This window comes from Spinacia oleracea, chromosome 6 (genome assembly GCF_020520425.1).
Source record: "Spinacia oleracea cultivar Varoflay chromosome 6, BTI_SOV_V1, whole genome shotgun sequence".
Lineage (NCBI taxonomy): Eukaryota > Viridiplantae > Streptophyta > Magnoliopsida > Caryophyllales > Amaranthaceae > Spinacia > Spinacia oleracea.
The window spans coordinates 38,916,854-38,936,651 of record NC_079492.1 but is presented as its reverse complement, the minus strand read 5'-3'; the positions used below and the strand labels follow the sequence as shown (position 1 = coordinate 38,936,651).

Sequence of the window (19,798 nt, the reverse complement as noted above, 5' to 3'; positions counted from 1 at the left end):
CATCGCTCGCTGGGCGCGCGAGCCATCGCTCGCTGGGCGTGCGACATCGCTCGCTGGGCGGGCGACATCGCTCGCTGTGCGCGCGAGCAATGCTAGGCGCAGCGCTCGTGGCACGCGAGCTTGCGCTCGCTGCGCGCGAGGCTGCGCGCTCTTGTGCGAGGCAGCGCGCGTTGTGGCGCAGCTCGCTTGCTGCCCACACGCGACTGCCTTGGCTCGCCCTACGCCCATGCCCATTCGTCCATTGGTCGTGGCACACGACACAAGGCAGGGCTGCTGCCTTGTGCTCGTGCACTACGCCCTTGCTCATTGCATTCGTGCCGCACGGGCGACGAGCTCCCTTGCTCGTCGTCGCATGCCCGCATTATACAACACCCCTTAAGGGTAACACGAAGCGTCCATTGCTTCGTGCGTGCAAGTTTTATGAACGAATCGCATAAAAATTTAAAATTTATATTTAAAATTAATGACAAATTAATAAATAATATTAATTTCATAATTTTAGGGCGAAAAAATCGAAAATTTATTATCCAATTGATTTCCGATTGTTATGGATTCAAGTCTAGGTCATAAAAATTTAAAATTTATCGTAAATTTACAATTTTTATGGTGGTTTTTAATCATAGGTTTCTAATTAAATTACAATTAATTATGAAAATCAAATTAATTCTAAATTATTCTAATTTTCAACAAATTAATCATAATTAATAATTAGATTGCATAATTAACAAGACTAGGCATTCAAACTTGTTAAACATATGCAGTAGGTCAATCAAAAATTCAAGATTTATCAACAAGAATCGCAAATATTTAATTTAACATCTTAAATTTACGAAATTTTGCATTCGAAAAACTAAAACCTTCGAAAAGTCATAGTTAGGCTTCGAATTTGAGAATTCTGGGTTCGGCAGAAAAATACTATTTTTGTCAAAATTTTAGAATGCCTTTTACATGCGGAATTGACACAAAAATCACTCAATTCGGATGAGTAACGAAGAAACTGCCGAAAAACTGCGTACGTATAATTAAATAAACGCAATTTGCAATTAATTAACAATTACGAAAATTAATCACCCCTTTTAATTCTTGCAAATTTGTAATATTTAACCATGTTCATGCAATTTAGATTATGAAAATAATAAGGGGCTCGTGATACCACTGTTAGGTTATGATACATATGACAATTCATAAATCATGCGGAAAAACCATAAACCCAGGAAAACATATTATTTACACATAATCATTTAGCATAGATTAGATGCATACTCTTTGATGCGTGCCTTCCCTAGCTGCGCCCGAACCGAACAAGAACAAGTCTTTAGGACTCCAAGTGTCGTCCCTCCGTAGATAGTCCACAGCACGTCCGGATCCGCCTTAAGATTGACCAACTAGAATCGCCCTTAAGGTACTATTATTTTCGGCACTTTATAGGCAAATGTGTGACTGAATTTTTCTCTCAAAAACTCACTTTGAATACTTTGAAACTTGTGTTATAAATTGTGAGCCCTAGCCTCATATTTATAGCGGTATGGAAAGGGAATCGAAATCCTATTCAGATACAAATTAATTAAACCTAGAATCCTACAAGAACTCTAATTTAATTAATTTATCAAATAGAATTAGGAATTTAATCATTAACCGAACTCTGCATGTTTTAGGAAACGTGCACGAACACAAACACTTGCACACACACGCACGGCAGCCACGATGGGCCCCATGCGTGCGCGCGAGCAGCAGCCCACTCAGCGCCCGCGCGCGCTGCGCGTTGCGCGTGCTGTGCGCGCTGTGCGCTGCGCGTGCTGTGCGCGCTGTGCGCGCTGCGCGCAGCCTGCTGGGCCTGGCCTTGCGCTGGGCCTGGCGTGGCTGTTTGTGCGGCGCGCTTGGCTTGCTGGGCGATGGCCTGGCTTCGTGCTGGGCCTCGTCCGGCAGGCCTCGTCCGATGCTTATTCGTACGATGCGCTTCCGATTAAATTTTCCGATTCCGGAATTCATTTCCGATACGAACAATATTTAATATTTCCGATTCCGGAATTAATTTCCGTTTCGAACAAATATTTAATATTTCCGTTTCCGGAATTATTTTCCGATTCCGGTAATATTTCCGATTCTGACAATATTTCCGTTTCCGGCAATATTTCCGATTCTGGCAATATTTCCATTTCCGATAATATTTTCCGACACGTACCATGTTTCCGTTTCCGGCAACATCTACGACTTGGATAATATTTATATTTCCGATACGATCCATATTTCCGTTTCCGGCAATATCATCGTTTCCGGAGTATTCATTCCTTGCCTGTGACGATCTTAGCTCCCACTGAAACCAAGATCCGTCGGTTCCGAATATTCATAGATGGAGTATTTAATGCTATTAAATACTTGATCCGTTTACGTACTATTTGTGTGACCCTACGGGTTCAGTCAAGAGTAAGCTGTGGATTAATATCATTAATTCCACTTGAACTGAAGCGGCCTCTAGCTAGGCATTCAGCTCACTTGATCTCACTGAATTATTAACTTGTTAATTAATACTGAACCGCATTTATTAGACTTATCATAGAATGCATACTTGGACCAAGGGCATTATTTCCTTCAAATTCTTGAGACCAAGCTTAAGAAAGGCGAGCCCGTAAGTCCACATGTTCTCAAAATGATTGGACTCATTGAGAATATGAGTCGGCTGGATCAGCAATATTCTCAGGAAATGGCTATAGACACCATCCTCCATTCTCTTCATAGCGGGTATGATCAGTTCAAACTGAACTACAGTATGAATAGTCTGGACAAAACGCTCACTGAGCTTCACGGTATGCTGAAGACCGCTGAAAAGACGCTCAAAAGTGATAAGCAGGATGTGCTTATGGTGCGTGGGGGCAAGTTCAAGAAATCTGGAAAGAAGAGGAATGCTAAGAAAGGTGGCAACAAGGCCAGCCCAACTAAGCAAACTGGCGCCAAATCTGTAAAGAGGAAGGTCAGTCAACCCACTTCTGAATCCGAATGCTTCTACTGCAAGAAGAAGGGGCATTGGAAGAGAGATTGCTTGAAGCTAAAGGAAGATCAGAAGAACGGAACAGTCGTTCCATCTTCAGGTATTTTCGTTATAGACTGTATACTTGCTAATTCAACTTCTTGGGTATTAGATACAGGTTGTGGCTCACACTTATGTTCCAATCCACAGGGACTAAGAAGAAGTAGAAAGTTAAGCAAGGGTGAAGTCGACCTACGAGTGGGAAATGGAGCACGGATTGCTGCATTAGCTGTAGGAACTTACTATTTGTCGTTGCCCTCCGGGCTAGTTTTGGAACTGGAAGATTGTTTCCATGTTCCAAGTCTTACTAAAAACATCGTTTCAGTTTCTTGCTTAGATGCTAAGGGAATTTCCTTTTTAATAAAAGACAATAGTTGTTCGTTTTATTTTAAAGAGATGTTTTATGGATCTGCTAGATTAGTCAATGGACTTTATTTATTAGATCACGACAAACAAAGTTTATAACATAAATACCAAAAAGGCCAAAAAGGATGATTCAGATCTCACCTATCTGTGGCATTGTCGATTAGGCCATATAAACTTGAAACGCTTAGAAAGACTTCAAAAGGAAGGAATTCTAGAACCATTTGACTTAGAGGATTATGGTAAATGCGAATCATGTTTACTTGGCAAAATGACAAAGCAACCTTTCTCTAAAGTTGGAGAAAGAGCAAATGAACTATTGGGTTTAATCCATACAGATATATGTGGACCAATGAGTACAAATGCTAGAGGTGGTTTCAGCTACTTTATCACTTTCACTGATGACTTCAGTAGGTATGGTTATGTCTACCTAATGAAGCATAAGTCTGAATCCTTTGACAAATTCAAGGAATTTCAGAGTGAAGTAGAGAATCAATTAGGCAAGAAGATTAAAGCACTGCGGTCTGATAGAGGCGGTGAATATCTGAGCTATGAATTTGATGACCATCTGAAAGAATGTGGAATTCTATCAGAATTGACTCCTCCTGGAACACCACAATGGAACGGTGTGTCGGAACGGAGGAACAGAACCTTGCTAGACATGGTCAGGTCAATGATGGGTCAGGCCGAACTTCCATTAGAATTTTGGGGACATGCACTAAATACAGCTGCACTCACTATAAATAGAGCTCCGTCTAAAGCTGTCGAAAAGACTCCATACGAATTATGGTTTGGAAAGCCTCCAAATGTGTCTTTTCTTAAGATTTGGGGATGTGAAGTATACGTCAAACGATTAATTTCAGACAAACTTCATCCAAAATCTGACAAATGTATCCTTGTGGGCTATCCAAAGGAAACAAAGGGGTATTACTTCTACAATACATCTGAGAACAAAGTGTTTGTTGCTCGAGATGGTGTCTTTTTGGAGAAAGATCACATTTCCAAAATGACAAGTGGGAGAAAAATAGACCTCGAAGAAATTCGAGTCGAACAACAAACTCTAGAGAATGCTCAAGATGACATTCAGGATGAAACTCAGAGATCTTTAGAAGAATCTGGTGAGAATCATGGTCAATCTAGAAATGTTACCCCGCGTAGATCGCAAAGATATAGATCTCAACCGGAAAGGTACTTAGGTATTTTGACGAACGAGAGCTATGACGTTCTATTACTTGAAAGTGATGAACCTGCGACTTACAAACAAGCTATGACGAGCCCTAGCTCCAAGCAATGGCAAGAAGCCATGCAATCTGAATTGGACTCCATGTCTGAAAACCAAGTATGGGATTTGGTCGATTTGCCAGATGGCTACCAAGCCATTGGAAGCAAATGGGTTTTCAAACTGAAAAAGGACAAGGATGGGAAACTTGAAGTTTTCAAAGCTAGATTGGTTGCAAAAGGTTACAGGCAAGTCCACGGTGTGGACTACGATGAAACCTTTTCACCAGTTGCAATGCTAAAGTCTATTCGGATAATGTTAGCAATCGCTGCATATTACGATTACAAAATATGGCAGATGGATGTCAAAACTGCTTTCTTAAACGGCGTTTTAACAGAAACTGTGTTTATGACACAGCCTAAAGGTTTTGAGGATCCAAAGAATGCTAAAAAGGTATGCAAGCTAAAGAAGTCAATCTACGGATTGAAGCAGGCATCCAGGAGCTGGAATATACGTTTTGATGAAGCAGTCAAGGACTTTGGTTTCATCAAGAACGCGGACGAATATTGTGTATACAAGAAGGTCAGTGGGAGCAAAATTGCTTTCCTAGTATTATATGTCGACGACATATTGCTTATCGGAAATGACATTCCTATGTTGAACTCTGTCAAGATTTGGCTTGGGAAATGTTTTTCGATGAAGGATCTAGGAGAAGCACAGTACATATTGGGCATCAAGATTTACAGAGATAGATCTAAAAGGATGATTGGACTTAGTCAAAGCACTTATATCAATAAGGTGCTTGATAGGTTCAAGATGGCGGACTCCAAGCGAGGCTACCTACCCATGTCTCATGGAATGACTCTAAGAAAGACTCAGTGCCCAAAAACACTTGATGAGCGTAGACGAATGAATGGGATTCCATATGCATCATTGATTGGTTCAATAATGTATGCTATGATATGTACACGCCCGGATGTTGCGTACGCACTCAGTGCTACGAGCAGATAGCAGTCAGACCCAGGAGAGGCGCATTGGACTGCTGCCAAGAACATTCTGAAGTACCTGAAAAGGCACAAAGATGACTTCCTGGTCTATGGTGGAGATGATGAATTAATTTTTAAAGGCTATACGGACGCAAGTTTCCAAACCGACAAAGATGATTTCAGATCACAGTCTGGGTTTGTCTTCTGCCTCAACGGAGGAGCAGTAAGCTGGAAAAGTGCTAAGCAAAGCACCATTGCGGATTCTACAACTGAAGCGGAGTACATTGCTGCACATGAAGCAGCAAAGGAAGCTATATGGCTAAGGAAGTTCATAGGTGAACTTGGTGTAGTCCCCTCCATTAAAGGACCAATAGCCCTGTATTGTGACAATAACGGAGCTATTGCATAGGCAAAAGAGCCTAGACACCACCAGAGAGTCAAGCATGTACTTCGTAGATTTCACCTTCTACGAGAGTTCGTTGAAAGAAAAGAAGTCGAGATAAGCAAAATTGGAACTGATGACAACATATCAGATCCATTGACTAAACCTCTGCCGCAGGCGAAGCACAACTCGCACACTGCAGCTATGGGAATCAAGCATATTGGAGAATGGCTTTGATGTCTCTATTTAATGTTTTAAAGTTTTAGAGTTTAAATCTTTGTAAAACATTATTGGTTAATCATTCACAATAAATGAAAAGAATTCATTTTTCCATTTAATTTGTGGTTTATTAAATGATGAGTCCCTTCAATTTGACGATATATTCAAGATAGACTGTCAGGACCAGTCCTGTGACTAAGAAATGTCTATCAAGTGAACTTGAATGTCAAAGGTTGAAAATGGTCCCTAGTCGGAGTTTTCTATAAAATTGGACGCATAGAAAACGTTAGAGGATTAGAATGCAAGATGACTAGTAGTTCTGTTTCTTGAACTATGTGGACATGGCAATGTCATAATCATTTGCATAGATACTTACTTTGGGAAGACTAGTATCGGACAAGACCTATGAAACTTTACTGTAAGAGATGAAAATCTGTCATAAGTAAATTTCATTAAATTATTAGACACTAAATCCTCAATACCTGAGTGATTTGAGATTACTTGTTTGAGAACTGGTTGCTTTGACGTTGACCAACCGTCGCACCGTAAAAGGAGGCTATAAAGGCAACGCTCAGGTAATCACCTATCAAACGAAGTCTAATCTCAAGATCGCAAGATTGGGATTGTCCTCCCATAAATCGGGATGAGATGCTTAAAAGTTGTACAAGGCCACTCGGAGAGCTAGAAACTGTGAAATGCATGGCCGTGCTCGGATGAATCATAGGCTATGATTATCTGTTCATTTGATCAGTTGAACTCTGAAACCGAGGAACACCTCTGGACATAATAAGGATGACGACTCTTACCTTATGTTCAAGAGCAAGCATCGAGCGACAAAGGAATTAGGAAATGCACACTTGTCCCTAAGGACAAGTGGGAGACTGAAGGAAATAATGCCCTTGGTCCAAGTATGCATTCTATGTTAAGTCTAATAAATGCGGTTCAGTATTAATTAACAAGTTAATAATTCAGTGAGATCAAGTGAGCTGAATGCCTACCTAGAGGCCGCTTCAGTTCAAGTGGAATTAATGATATTAATCCACAGCTTACTCTTGACTGAACCCGTAGGGTCACACAAATAGTACGTAAACGGATCAAGTATTTAATGGCATTAGATACTCCATCTATGGATATTCGGAATCGACGGATCTTGGTTTCAGTGGGAGCTGAGATCGTCACAGGCAAGAAATGAATACTCCGGATACGATGATATTGCCGGAAACGGAAATATGGATCGTATCGGAAATATAAATATTATCCAAGTCGTAGATGTTGCCGGAAACGGAAACATGGTACGTATCGGAAAATATTATCGGAAATGGAAATATTGCCAGAATCGGAAATATTGCCGGAAACGGAAATATTGTCAGAATCGGAAATATTATCGGAATCGGAAAATAATTCCGGAAACGGAAATATTAAATATTTGTTCGAAACGGAAATTGATTCCGGAATCGGAAATATTAAATATTGTTCGTATCGGAAATGAATTCCGGAACCGGGAATTTAATCGGAAGCGTATCGTACGAATTAGCATCGGACGAGGCCTGCCGGACGAAGGCCCAGCACGAAGTCGGGCCATCGCCCAGCAAGCCAAACGCGCGCCCAGCCAAGGCAGCGCCCAGGCCCACCGCAAGGCAGGCCCAGCGCGCGCCAAGGCCATGGCCTCGCTGCGTGGGCTGCTGCTCGCACGCACACGCATGGGCGGCCCTCGTGGCTGCCGTGTGTGTGTGAGTTTGTGTTCATGCATGATTCCTAAAACTATTAGAGTTAGTATATGATTAAATTCCTATTCCTAAAAGGATAAATTAATTAATTAGAGTTCTTGTAGGATTCTAAGTTTAATTAATTCGTATCCTACTAGGATTCCAATTCCCTTTCCATAACTCTATAAATACGTGCCTAGGGTCACATATTTTCAGAGATTTATTCAAGTATTCAAAGTGAGTTTTGAGAGAAAAATTCAGTCATATTTCTTACCTAAGAGTGCCGAAAATTCTAGTACCTTAAGGGCGATTCTAGTTGGTCAATCTTAAGGCGGATCCGGACGTGCTGTGGACTATCTACGGAGGGACGACACTTGGAGTCCTAAAGACTTGTTCTTGTTCGGTTCGGGCGCAGCTAGGGAAGGCACGCAACAAAGAGTATGCATCTAAATTATGCTATATGATTATGTGTAAATAATATGTATTCCTGGCTAAATGGTTGTTTCCGCATGATTTATGAATTGTCATATGTATCATAACCTAACAGCACTAACGCCTAACCAATCAAACCCTTGATGCCGCCACCACCGTTGCAGCCACCGGGTCAAATTCCACCTCAATTCTTGTATTTTTAGCAAGAATCTCCAATTTTGTAATGAAAATAAAGAATTTCAAAGCTGTTGGTAGAGAATTGCATCAATATTTTGAGTAGTGAGAATTGTAGATGAGAGAGAAAATGTTGGGGGCGAGGGTTTGAGTTCTATTTTTGGAGTTATGTGAGGGTTTCTTTGGGTTGGAAAAAATCGAAGCGCGGATAAAACTAAATTGGTCCAAATCACCGCGCCTAGTGGGCTAATACACCGCCAAAGAAAATTTGGGCTTTTACTGGCATTTTTAAGAAATGCCACTAGATATGCCGCCTAAAGACGTATTATAGTGACATTTAACATAAATGCCGCTAGATAAATGCTGTTAGACTAGTAAATTGTTGTAGTGCAAAGCTAGTAAGTGTAGCTTTGCTATTGACAAGGTTGAGTACCTTGGTCATTACATTTCTGCGGTAGGGGTGGAAACTGATCCCAATAAGATTGCTACTGTGGAGAGTTGGCCTGTACCAACATCAGTCAAAGAATTGAGAAGCTTTTTAGGGTTGGCTGGGTATTACAGAAAATTTGTTATGCACTACTCTCTCATTAGTAAGCCATTAACTGATCTACTGAAAAAAGGGGCTTTTGCTTGGTCTAATACAGCTTAGAAAGCTTTCACTACTCTCAAACAAGCCCTAGTTTCTGCACTTGTATTGGCAGTTCCTGATTTCTCTAAGACATTTGTAGTAGAAACTGATGCCTCTAATACTGGTATTGGTGCAGTTCTGATGCAGGATAATCATCCTTTAGCCTTCATAAGCAGAGCTTTAGGACCCAAGTGGCAGAAATTATCTGTGTATGAAAAACAGTTGCTTGCTATTGTGTTTGCTGTTCAGAAGTGGGAACAATATTTAATGAGTTCTCATTTCACTATAAGAACTGACCAGAAAAGCTTAAAGTGGCTTCTTTAACAGAAAGCGTCCACACCATTTCAACAATTTTGGCTTTCTATACTCATGGGGTTTGACTATGACATTCAGTACAAATCTGGAAAAGAAAATTTAGCTGATGATGCTCTTTCTAGAGTTCCTGGAGCTACTATACTTTGTATGTCAATCTCAGTTGTTCACTCAGATCTTACTGCTTTAATCAAGGCCAGTTATTTGTTGGATAATACTTTGTTAGCTATCATCACAAAGTTACAGAATGGTGAATCAGTTGACAGTTACTCATTGCAAGATGGGTTAGTCAGAAGTAGAGGAAAACTGGTTTTAGGATCAGATGTAGCTTTGAAGAATAAGGTGATAAATTGGCTGCATTCTTCTCCAGAAAGTGGACACTCAAGAAGAGAATTGACCATTAAAAGGGTTCAGAGTCTCTTCTACTGGAAGGGGTTGGCAACAGATGTGAGGTTACTTGAAATTGATGTATATAAATTGTGATTTTCATCACCTATTTATAGGGTAGGATTTTATCAGAACTAGAAACCTACTAGGATACAATTTATCTAATTCAATTTGAATTAGACTTAAATTAAATCTATTGATTTTAGTGTTTAGCTTAACAACTAACTCTAGTAGTTTTAGGAAAATAATCTAATCGGACAAATCCTAATCGCCTAAGGATTCGAAACATGCACGAACACAATGACATGCACGAACAGCCCATGAGGAGCTGTTGTGCGCGCGCGGAGCTCGGCCTAGCAAGCAGCGACGCGGCCCATTGCAATGGCGCTGCTGCTGCTGGCCTTGCCTTGCTCGGTGGGCCTGCTTGCTTGGCGGGCTGCTGCTGCTCGCTTGTTGCGCTTGCGCGGGTTTCGCTAGGCGCGGGCCTAGCTTCGTGCTGGGCCTTGCGTCTAACAAGCTCGTCCGATGTTTATTTCGTACGTCGCGCTTCTGATTTATTTTTCGATTCCGGAATTCATTTCCGATTCGAATAATATTTAATATTTCCGATTCCGGAATTAATTTCCGTTTCGGACAAATATTTAATATTTCCGATTTCCACTACTACATTTCCGAGCTAATGCAACGCTCAAATCCGTTGCATTAGGGCTGAAATACGGTTGCATTAGACCTAATGCAACGGCTGGCTACCGTTGCATCCGCTGGCGTTGCATCAGGTCTAATGCAACGGCTTTTGGCCCTATTGCAACGGCTACTTACAATTTACTAGTACCGTTGCATTAGCCTTTCATCTAATGCAACGGTCTCTCCTGCAACGGTAACTATAGGTATTGCAACGCCTTTACTCTATTGCAACGGTACATTAAAAACGGTTGTTAGCTTCAATCACCTAATGCAACGCCATATACACATTTAAATGAATCATATAATAAATGTAAATAGAAATTCATTGATACAAAATCAGTAATACAATAATATTGTTTCCCGTAGTATATAATACAAAATAGTGCATAAATTTACAAGTGTTCGTAACAAGATATAATATTCTCAAACCAAAAAGTTTAACATTGTTGAAACCATCAAAAGCTAGCATACATAAGCTAAAGGAATGCGGCCATGCATGGAGTCACTATACATATCATTTGATTATAGGCTATATTTCTTCTCCACTTAGCTCACCTTGCACCTGCAAGTAAAAATATTAAGATTAATCACAAGTTAACAATTGGCATAATAGTGCGCTAAACTATCACATACGAAATATAAAATAACACAAATAAGTGTGAGGATAAAACACAACCATTTTAGCAACTTTACACCATGAAACTGTGAGGATAAAACACAAGGATAAATTTGGTGATGATTATTCCAATGGGCTGCCAACTACATATTTGCACAAGAAACAAAATATGCAGTCCAATTATGCAATAGAACTAACAAAGCTCTTCCTTTATTTAGTGCCAACACACTTAATGATATGGCTAAGTAATGTCATTTCAGTTCTGAAATTCTAAAGAACTACTACAGAATGCAGCTGTGAACTTGTTCTTGTGGCTATCTATCAATTTTCCAAAGATTTACTGCAGTTTTCTATGTTTGCAGAACGAAAAGCTAAAGGATGACAACAAAGCTTTAGATCATCTCACTAAATCTAAAGAATTTGCTTTATTGGAAGTTGAGAGGAAAGTTCAGTCTGCCTTGGCTAAGGCTTCCATGGTAGATGATCTCCAGAACAAAAACCAAGAACTGATGAAACAGATAGAAATATGTCAGGTACTTTTGTCATGAATGTTCTTTGCCAATTGTCCTCGTGCTCTTTTCAGTCTATGCAGTCTGAGTTCAATGAGTTACGAGTAGAATATATTTACATGTCAAATGCTTGTGTTTGTCAGGAAGAAAATAAGATCTTGGACAAAATGCATCGACAGAAAGTTTCAGAAGTAGAAAAGTTGACCCAAACTAAACGGGAGCTAGAGGAGGATGTTCTTGCTGGTGGTGCAGCTGCTAATGCAGTCAGGGATTACCAGCGGAAAAGGCAAGAATGAGTTTAAGTTATATTATTTAAGAATTGTCAACTCAATATACTAAGAAAGGGAAATTGTATGTAATTCTAATCGCCATATCCCCTCAAACTGTAGAACCTAAAAAGGAAGTTCATTTAGAAATAGACTCAATTCCAACTAGGCCAGATGCTACGTACTATGATCTGCAGCCCATGGAGCAACTCCATCGTTACAATGAGGGGTACCTTTCTAAGGGTGTGTTGCACTTCCAGAACCAATGATGAGTACACCCTCGTCCTTCAGGGGAGCCAATGCTCATCCCAAGTTAAAGTGGTATTTTCCATCCAAGTGTGACTGGACAGAGAGCTGACAAACAGGGATGACACACTTTGATGTTTAATTCAGAAAAATAAGTTAACATAAGTTCAATTCTTCATTGAGGGCATGTGAATAATAAGTTACCAGTTCGAATCCCCCCTCCCCATTTGTAATACCCATTTGTGGAAAAAGAAACACAAATTCACATAAGTTCGAATAACTACAATTGAGGATTATAAGATCAAATAAGTCAAATTCAGTCGAATACTCGAATTAAACACACCCTTACTACTAGATGATCTCTTATCCATCCTAAAATGCATGATAGTCATCAACAATCTCCAACTTTTTCAAGATAAGAAAAGCTTCATCCAAAGAAAGAAGAAGAAAAAGCGTCATCAATCACTACTACATTTAAAGGCTTATTGTAACAATGAAATTGTAACACCTCATTTAGTCGTTACATAAAACGGGTATATTGTAACGGGTCTATAATTTTTCGTGTAAAATATAAGGTATTGTAACAACAGTATTGGATATGTTACATTTGATTTAAACCCGTTACAATAGACAAACCTATTGTAACGGCTTATATGTTATACGTAATGTAACGACAAATGAAAATTAGAGTACTAGGTATTTTATTTTAGGTGCGCGGGACATTTTAACATCAAAATTTCACAATTCATTTGAAAGCCCTCTTTTTTTTTCACTCTTTTGTCCTAAACCCTAACTATTGGAATTCTACTCTTGTTCCTCTCAAAACACTTGTAGTTTTTGCTCAAATTTTTTTCGCAGGTACTAAATGCAGTACAAAATATCCTAAATGTAGAATAAGTTAATACGGAGTAACACTTAAATATTTTAAAGGACAAAAATACCCTAATTTATTCATACATTTTTCACTCCCTAAGGCCCTATTTGGTTCATTATTAGTAAAGGAAAGGAAGAGAAAAGAAAGGAAGGGAAAAGAAAGGAAAAGAAAGGAAGGGAAATAGATTTTATTTTCCTGCGTTTGGTTTAAGGGAAAGAAATGAAGGGAAGAGAAATGAAATATAACTGACAGCTTTTAATTTTCTCTTTCCTTCCAAATTCCTCCAATTTTGGGAGGAAAGGAAAGTGAAAATTTTATAAAGGAGCTTTTCTTCCAATTCCCTTCATTTCCTTCCACTTCCCATATAATTATTTGTACCAAATACAAGAAACCTTATTTTACCTTTCTTTTTTTTTTTCTTTTCCTTTCAATTCCTCCCAACCAAATAAAGCCTAACTCTTTTTCGTTGTTCTTCCCTGTGAGTGCGTCGAGGCGGATATCGGGCATGCAACAACAAACACATATCAACTAAAAGACAAATAGCTAAAAGACAAAAAAGGAAGTACCATTCATGTAAAAAAAGTACCATTCTAATACCATTCTGTAAAAAAAAGTACCATTTGTGTTTAGAAAAGTACCATTTAATTTTTTTTTTGTCCTTTTTCCTATTTTGTCTTATGTTCTGATATGTATTTGGACACACATATCAGATATGTGTTTTTACTTCCTCTCTTCCCTGACTTGCTTTATTCAACTAAGACTATCAAGTAACAATTGAATGTGGAGTTAATACCAAGACTATCAAGTATCAATTGAATGTTGGGTTAATCCCTCTTTGCTAAGGTATGATTTTTGTGGTTTAACTGTTTTATTTTGTTGTTTAATTGTTGACCAGTCTTTCAAATTGTGTACAAGTATTAAGAATTTTCGTTTTTGATCCGGAGGTACAGTGTAGCCGCCGGATCTTTGATCCGGAGGTACAGTGTAAGTGTCGGGTCTTAGATCCGGAGGTGGAGTATAGTTGCCGGATTGTTCTCCTGGAGGTGTAGTCAGGCTGCCGGAAAAGTAAACCGAAGGTATAGTAAGTTTCCCGAATAATATTACCGGAGGTAGGTAACTGCAAATTGATTTCATAAAAAGTATAATTGCTTGATTCAGTGGTTTTGCTTCTTTGAGGGTTTTTTGTTCTCTCTCTTATTATGATAAAAAGAGGGATCTGAGAAGAATGTGGTCATTCATCAATTGCAATTGCGATTACAAATTCATGAAAAGTTGAGTGATTGCAGACAAGAAAGAGGAAGGAATGGAGGATTTATGCTCTCGAAAATGGGAACTCCAGAACTTACGTGGTTGTCATAAAGCATACAGATGTTTATAAGTAATTGAATAGACAAGGCTAATTTAAGAAAAAATAATATTTAAGTTTATATTAAGTTATTCTGCATTTAGGTAAAATAACACCTGCATTTAGCACTCCCCAAAATTTTTGGTGGAAATCTCTCTACTCAAATCAAATCTATCAGCAAAGAAATTTAATTTCCTCTGTATTCCTTGAAGGCGTCGATCTAGCCTCATCTAGGGTTCCTAGTTCCTAAAGCTATGGTGAAGGTGAAGGTGAAGGTGAAGGTGTTTCGGTTTATAAATTCACATAAAATCGTTTGTTGGTTTGGTTTGGTTTGCTCTTCGTCTGTCAATCATCAAGGTAAAGGTTATCATCCTCTTCATGTGCTATACTCCCCCATTCCCTAAAATCTCTCCCACCATTTGTCTACTCTCTCACCTCCAATTTTTTGATTGTTGATTCCTGTATTTTCCAGCTCTTCCGCTTCAAATCAATTCTTAAGGTAAGTTATTGCCCTGCTGCTTACTATTTAATTAGAATTCAATTGTTGGGTGCTTTATTTACTCTCTTTTCTTCATTTGTTCTAGCTAGATGATGATGATGTAGTTGATTTTTTTTAACTTGATTTTTTTATGTGGGTGTTAATATTTTGGATCTGAAATTCTGAATTGAATATTGGTTTTTTACGGGTTTTGAAATTTGGTTCATACAAAACTGAGATTTTGGCAATTTGAAGGGTTTTATAAATTAGGAAATGTAAAATTGAATTGGGTATATTGTTTGAAGTTGTTTATCCTGTTGGTTTCTTTTGTTTAAAATTAAATAGGTAAGAATGTCCCTAAACCTTGAACTTTTTCAACTAGAGTGCATCGGGTTAAGAATGGTGAGAAACGATCCTCTTGGTACCTCAAACCCACTAAAAAAGGTGATTGTGGTAATGAGACTTTACAGGTAATTAGAAGCTTAACAAATGGAGGAACAATGTGAAAATTATATTTGAATGAAAAGACTATATTTTGTGAAAGGAAGTTCAGACTTATTTGAGCATTATAAGATATAGTCACTTTTTGGTTTTGGTTGAGGTGTTTTTGTAAAAACAAATTTATGGGACGGTTTTCTACATTGAGAAGTGGTGATAATTGGTGAAAAAATCATTTGAAGGTATGTGATTGAGTTAAGGATAACCTGGATTTTAGTAATGGCGACTTGTGGCCGGCTTCAAGAGTTTAAGTGCATAAGGACAGTTTGTATATTCCCCGAGTTCAACTACATATGTTTAATATTCCCTCCGTCCCTAAAATATTGCCCCAAGTACTTTTTCTCACTTTATTATGAATTGGGTATACTCAAAAGTAAATTCGGTAAATTTATCTTTTAGTTAGATTAAATAATTATTTGTGAGGAGAAACATGTGAGGACTATAAACCAAATAAGGTATGGGGAAACAAATAGGGATATCCATTTATGGTATATGGGCCAATCTTTTAAGGACAAAGGGAGTATGTAAGTCGAACTGGTTGTCTATTGCTTCTAAAGGGAAAAAATGGGATAATTTTTTGAGCCCTTTTTTTTGTTTGTGTGGTACAATACATTTGGGTCTTCTACTCTCAAATTCTAATGCTAAAGTATTTAGGAAGAGCTTCCTTGACTAGAATCTGGCTTTCAATCCTCTCTCTCTTCCCCATCTCTCTCTCTCTCTAATTCTAATGCTAAAGTATTTAGGAAAACCTAATGCGGGCTTCAAAAATTCTAATGTTGGTTTCTTTTGTTTAAAATTAAATAGACTATCGGGTTAACACTATACATGTTCATATATATTTTTTAGAAAATGAATACCAGAAGCGTTACATATTCACTCAAAAGTTTGTTAGTGTTACATTAGACTCAGAAAAAAGCCCTGTTATTGTTGAATTTCTGTGGTCATTCATAATAACATTGAGAGTTTGAAGCTATAAGACCAATGAAGCATACACTAAATAAATCTAGTAGCTAACACAAGCCATTTCTAGCTACCTACATTAACAGCTAATAATCTTCAGACTCTTAAGTCTTAAGCTTCTGCTTGCTTGTTATTTGAGTGTTTTTGTTTTGTAAATGTGAGTTCCTTTTTCAGTTCTGCGTAGCATTTTATCTTATTAAATATATTCAGCAATGCATTTGATCACCTCATGTTTTAATTGTTTGATAGTTCAAGTCAGTGTTCTCCCAATTCAAGAATGTCAAAGTTATAAATTTAATATCAATTCAAGATGCCTTTATTGGGTTTGCTGACAAGGTAAGTTTCCGTTTCAAAATATTTCTTAGCTTTTGTGTGCAGCTATGAAGCACGGGGACGGCTGGGTACACCCGTTTCCCGTACCGGGTACGGGTACGGTACGGGTACGGGACGGGTACGGGACGGGTACGGGACGGGTACGCCAGGAAACGTCCCCAAAACGAATCTGAATTCTGGGTACGTGGGCCGAAAATGGGTACGGATGGGTACGGGGTGGGTACGCGGGTGGGTACGTATTTGGACAAAAACCAAGTACCCAACAACCATTAAGACCCAAATTCAAATTTTTAGGGTTTTTTTTCCAAATCCCACATTTCTCTCACCTGTCTTCGACTCTTCTTCCGTTCTTCGACGCTGGTCTTCTTCTTGTTCCCTCGCCGCCGGTGTTCATCCTCGCCGGCCAGGCGGCGGCGAACTTCTGGTGCGAAGTCACCTACAACTAAGTGCGAGTGTGCGACAGCGATTCAGCGAAGGAGCGAACAACGACGAGGAACTGCGATAATACTTGGGATCCACCACAAATATGGATGAATTGTTTGTTCTCATGAATTGTACCTGTCGTGGTTTTGGTGTTGTACTACTAGGAGTCTAGCTGTCAACCAATTTGTCCACTTTATAGTACCAAGTATTATTTATTTCTTTATTTTTGAATTTCTTATAAAGGATTAGTTGTCAACATTAATTTGTCCACTCTTTTACTGTGTAGGACACTTGTATTTCTTTTTTTCTTTTTTTTTTCTTTTTTTTTGAGTTTTGATTAGAGCTTAAATATGTACCTTTTTTTCTCAATTTAAACGAAATTGTATTATGTTATCGAAAATCGGATTTTAAAATTACTCAAAACGTATTTGTAATATATATTATTTAATTTTTTTTGCCGAATCCAAGCCGTACCCGTTTTTACAAATTTTGGTTTTGTCGTTTTCCGTCCCCGTACCCGTCCCCGTATCTGTTCCCGTATCCTTATCGGTGCTACCTAGGTGTGCAGTGCATGCTGCTTGCTACCGTAGTTTCTGTAATACTTACATGGTAATATGCTCATTTAGGAGAGAGAACAGAAGTTCGAGAAACGTGTTAAACGTTATGTAAGCATATGGTGTTGTGTGATTAATAACACACCAGGTCCATATATATTATGATATGTATTGGGACAAGAAACCTAACTGGAAACCATTACCACCACAAAATCCAGAGGATGATCACCCTCCAGTATAGCTGCCTAGACTGTATGTCCTTACAACACGAGAACTATGAACGCATTACACGGAGAGACAAAAGCATGCAATCATCCGACAGACATTTGTAGACAATATTTCAAGTTTGACAGGCAGCTGGCAGTGGCAGTACTCCAACAGAGGAAAACATTTTGATTATTGGTGCAATGCTAGCTGCAACTCAGGCATACAAAGAGAAGTCTTGCCCTCTTCTAGGGCAGGGCAGGGCAGGGCAGAGAAGTTGTTGCAATACTATTCTGATTATGATATGAGAATTCTGTTGAATCACTGATCTAGATAAAAAGATGTGTTCATAATTGTAGCTAAACATTTCTTTCATTCAATTTAGTTATATACCAAGTTGTATCCTGGTGCATTTGTTCCAATGTAATTGAACTAAAGCACCAGTAAACAAAATGGTGCATGCCTCAGTTTGCCACAATTTTTTGTAGTATAAACAAATTTGAATACTTGTGAATTTTACCATATTAATCACACTTTTTTGTCTTTGCAGGTTTGCGTGCAGGTCATTATAGTTGAGAAATTAAGAAGCTACATCAATATGAATGACAAGATTTTATTGTATCTTAGTCTCTTTGATGTAAATAATTATTTTATTTATTTCATTTTAAGATTTTTCACCTACACAACAAAACCTTAATGTAATCTTGAACACATTTTCTCCCCTCAAGTTAGTGGTTCCTTGTCTCAATTAAGATCTTTTATTGGCTGATATATATGGTTTCCACAACTATAAGTGTTTGACTGGGGTACGAGATAGGTAGTTGAACTTGTAGCCTTGAATATGATGCTCGTTGTCTTTGGTAACTCTCTATTCAATTCTTCCATTTGGCCAAATTTACCACAACTATTCTATAATATTTTAAGACAATCATATAGATTTGATGATTAATGACATATCTATTATATAGTCTCAATAGACAAGTCTCTTATCTGAACTTCCTCAAAGATGGTTCAATACCATGATGAATACACAATTAGCCCCACCCGAAGCTCTTAAAAAACCCCACACGAAGAAATCCCCACATTTTAGTTAATTCAACACCTCAATCACATATTTAATCAAATATTACCCAATTATATACAGAAAGCCGAAATTAATGAAGGAATCCACATCTATAAAACACAGCAAAATACTCTAATTAAGAATAGCCACACATGATTTACAAGATTGACAGGGTTAATAATGTTATAGCAACCAAAGTGACCAGAAAGAAAAATGGGGAAAACGGGCACATCCAAAACCAAATACAATCCCAAATACAAGTATAAATACAATAAATTTAGGCTCTGTTCTCTTCACCTTATTTTCACTTATTTCAGGTCTGATAAGATAAGATAAGATAAAATAAGGGCCAATAAGATAAGATAAGATAAGTTCAGGGCCAATAAGATAAGATAAGATAAAATAAGATAAGTTCAGGGTCAATAAGATAAGATAAGATAAGTTCAGGGAAAATAAGATAAGATAAGGTGAGGTAAATATTACATAAGGTAATACTATAACTTTCAATAAGATAAGATAAAATAAAGGTCAATAAGATAAGATAAGATAAGATAAGGGTCAATAAGTTCAGATAAGATAAGATAAGATAAGATAAGGGTCAATAAGATAAGATAAGATAAAATAAGATAAGTTCAGGGCTAATAAGATAAGATAAGTGAAATTCAGGTGAAGAGAACACTACCTTAAACACCCTGATTTAAATAATTATAAAACTACAGAAGATTTATGAAGAAAAACTCACAGCTTCTGGTAGTCGTCGATCTCGAGCTTCTTCTGGCACCCTGTAGTAGGGTTGGCGTATTGAACTGCAGACACCCAACAAAATCAAAATTTAAAATTTAAAATCAATAAAACTAGAAAATGGCTATGCAATTCAGCGAATTAGGCATGAAATTCAACCAAAATAGCAAA

The 19,798-nt window shown here is 38.2% G+C and overlaps 1 long non-coding RNA gene across 4 annotated transcripts; it reads left to right on the top strand.

The window, feature by feature from the left end:
- The first annotated feature begins 13,444 nt into the window (after positions 1–13,444).
- LOC110797831 (uncharacterized) lies at positions 13,445–18,571 on the top strand. Of its 4 annotated transcripts, none has more exons than XR_008922489.1 (3): positions 13,507–13,871; positions 13,979–14,104; positions 14,586–18,571. It is a non-coding gene; the product is annotated as an uncharacterized lncRNA (long non-coding RNA). The 4 variants fall into 4 exon arrangements; XR_002535943.2 differs by having other exon boundaries at positions 13,979–14,730; positions 14,846–18,571; XR_008922488.1 differs by having other exon boundaries at positions 13,445–13,871; positions 13,979–18,571.
- Positions 18,572–19,798: the final 1,227 nt, after the last annotated feature.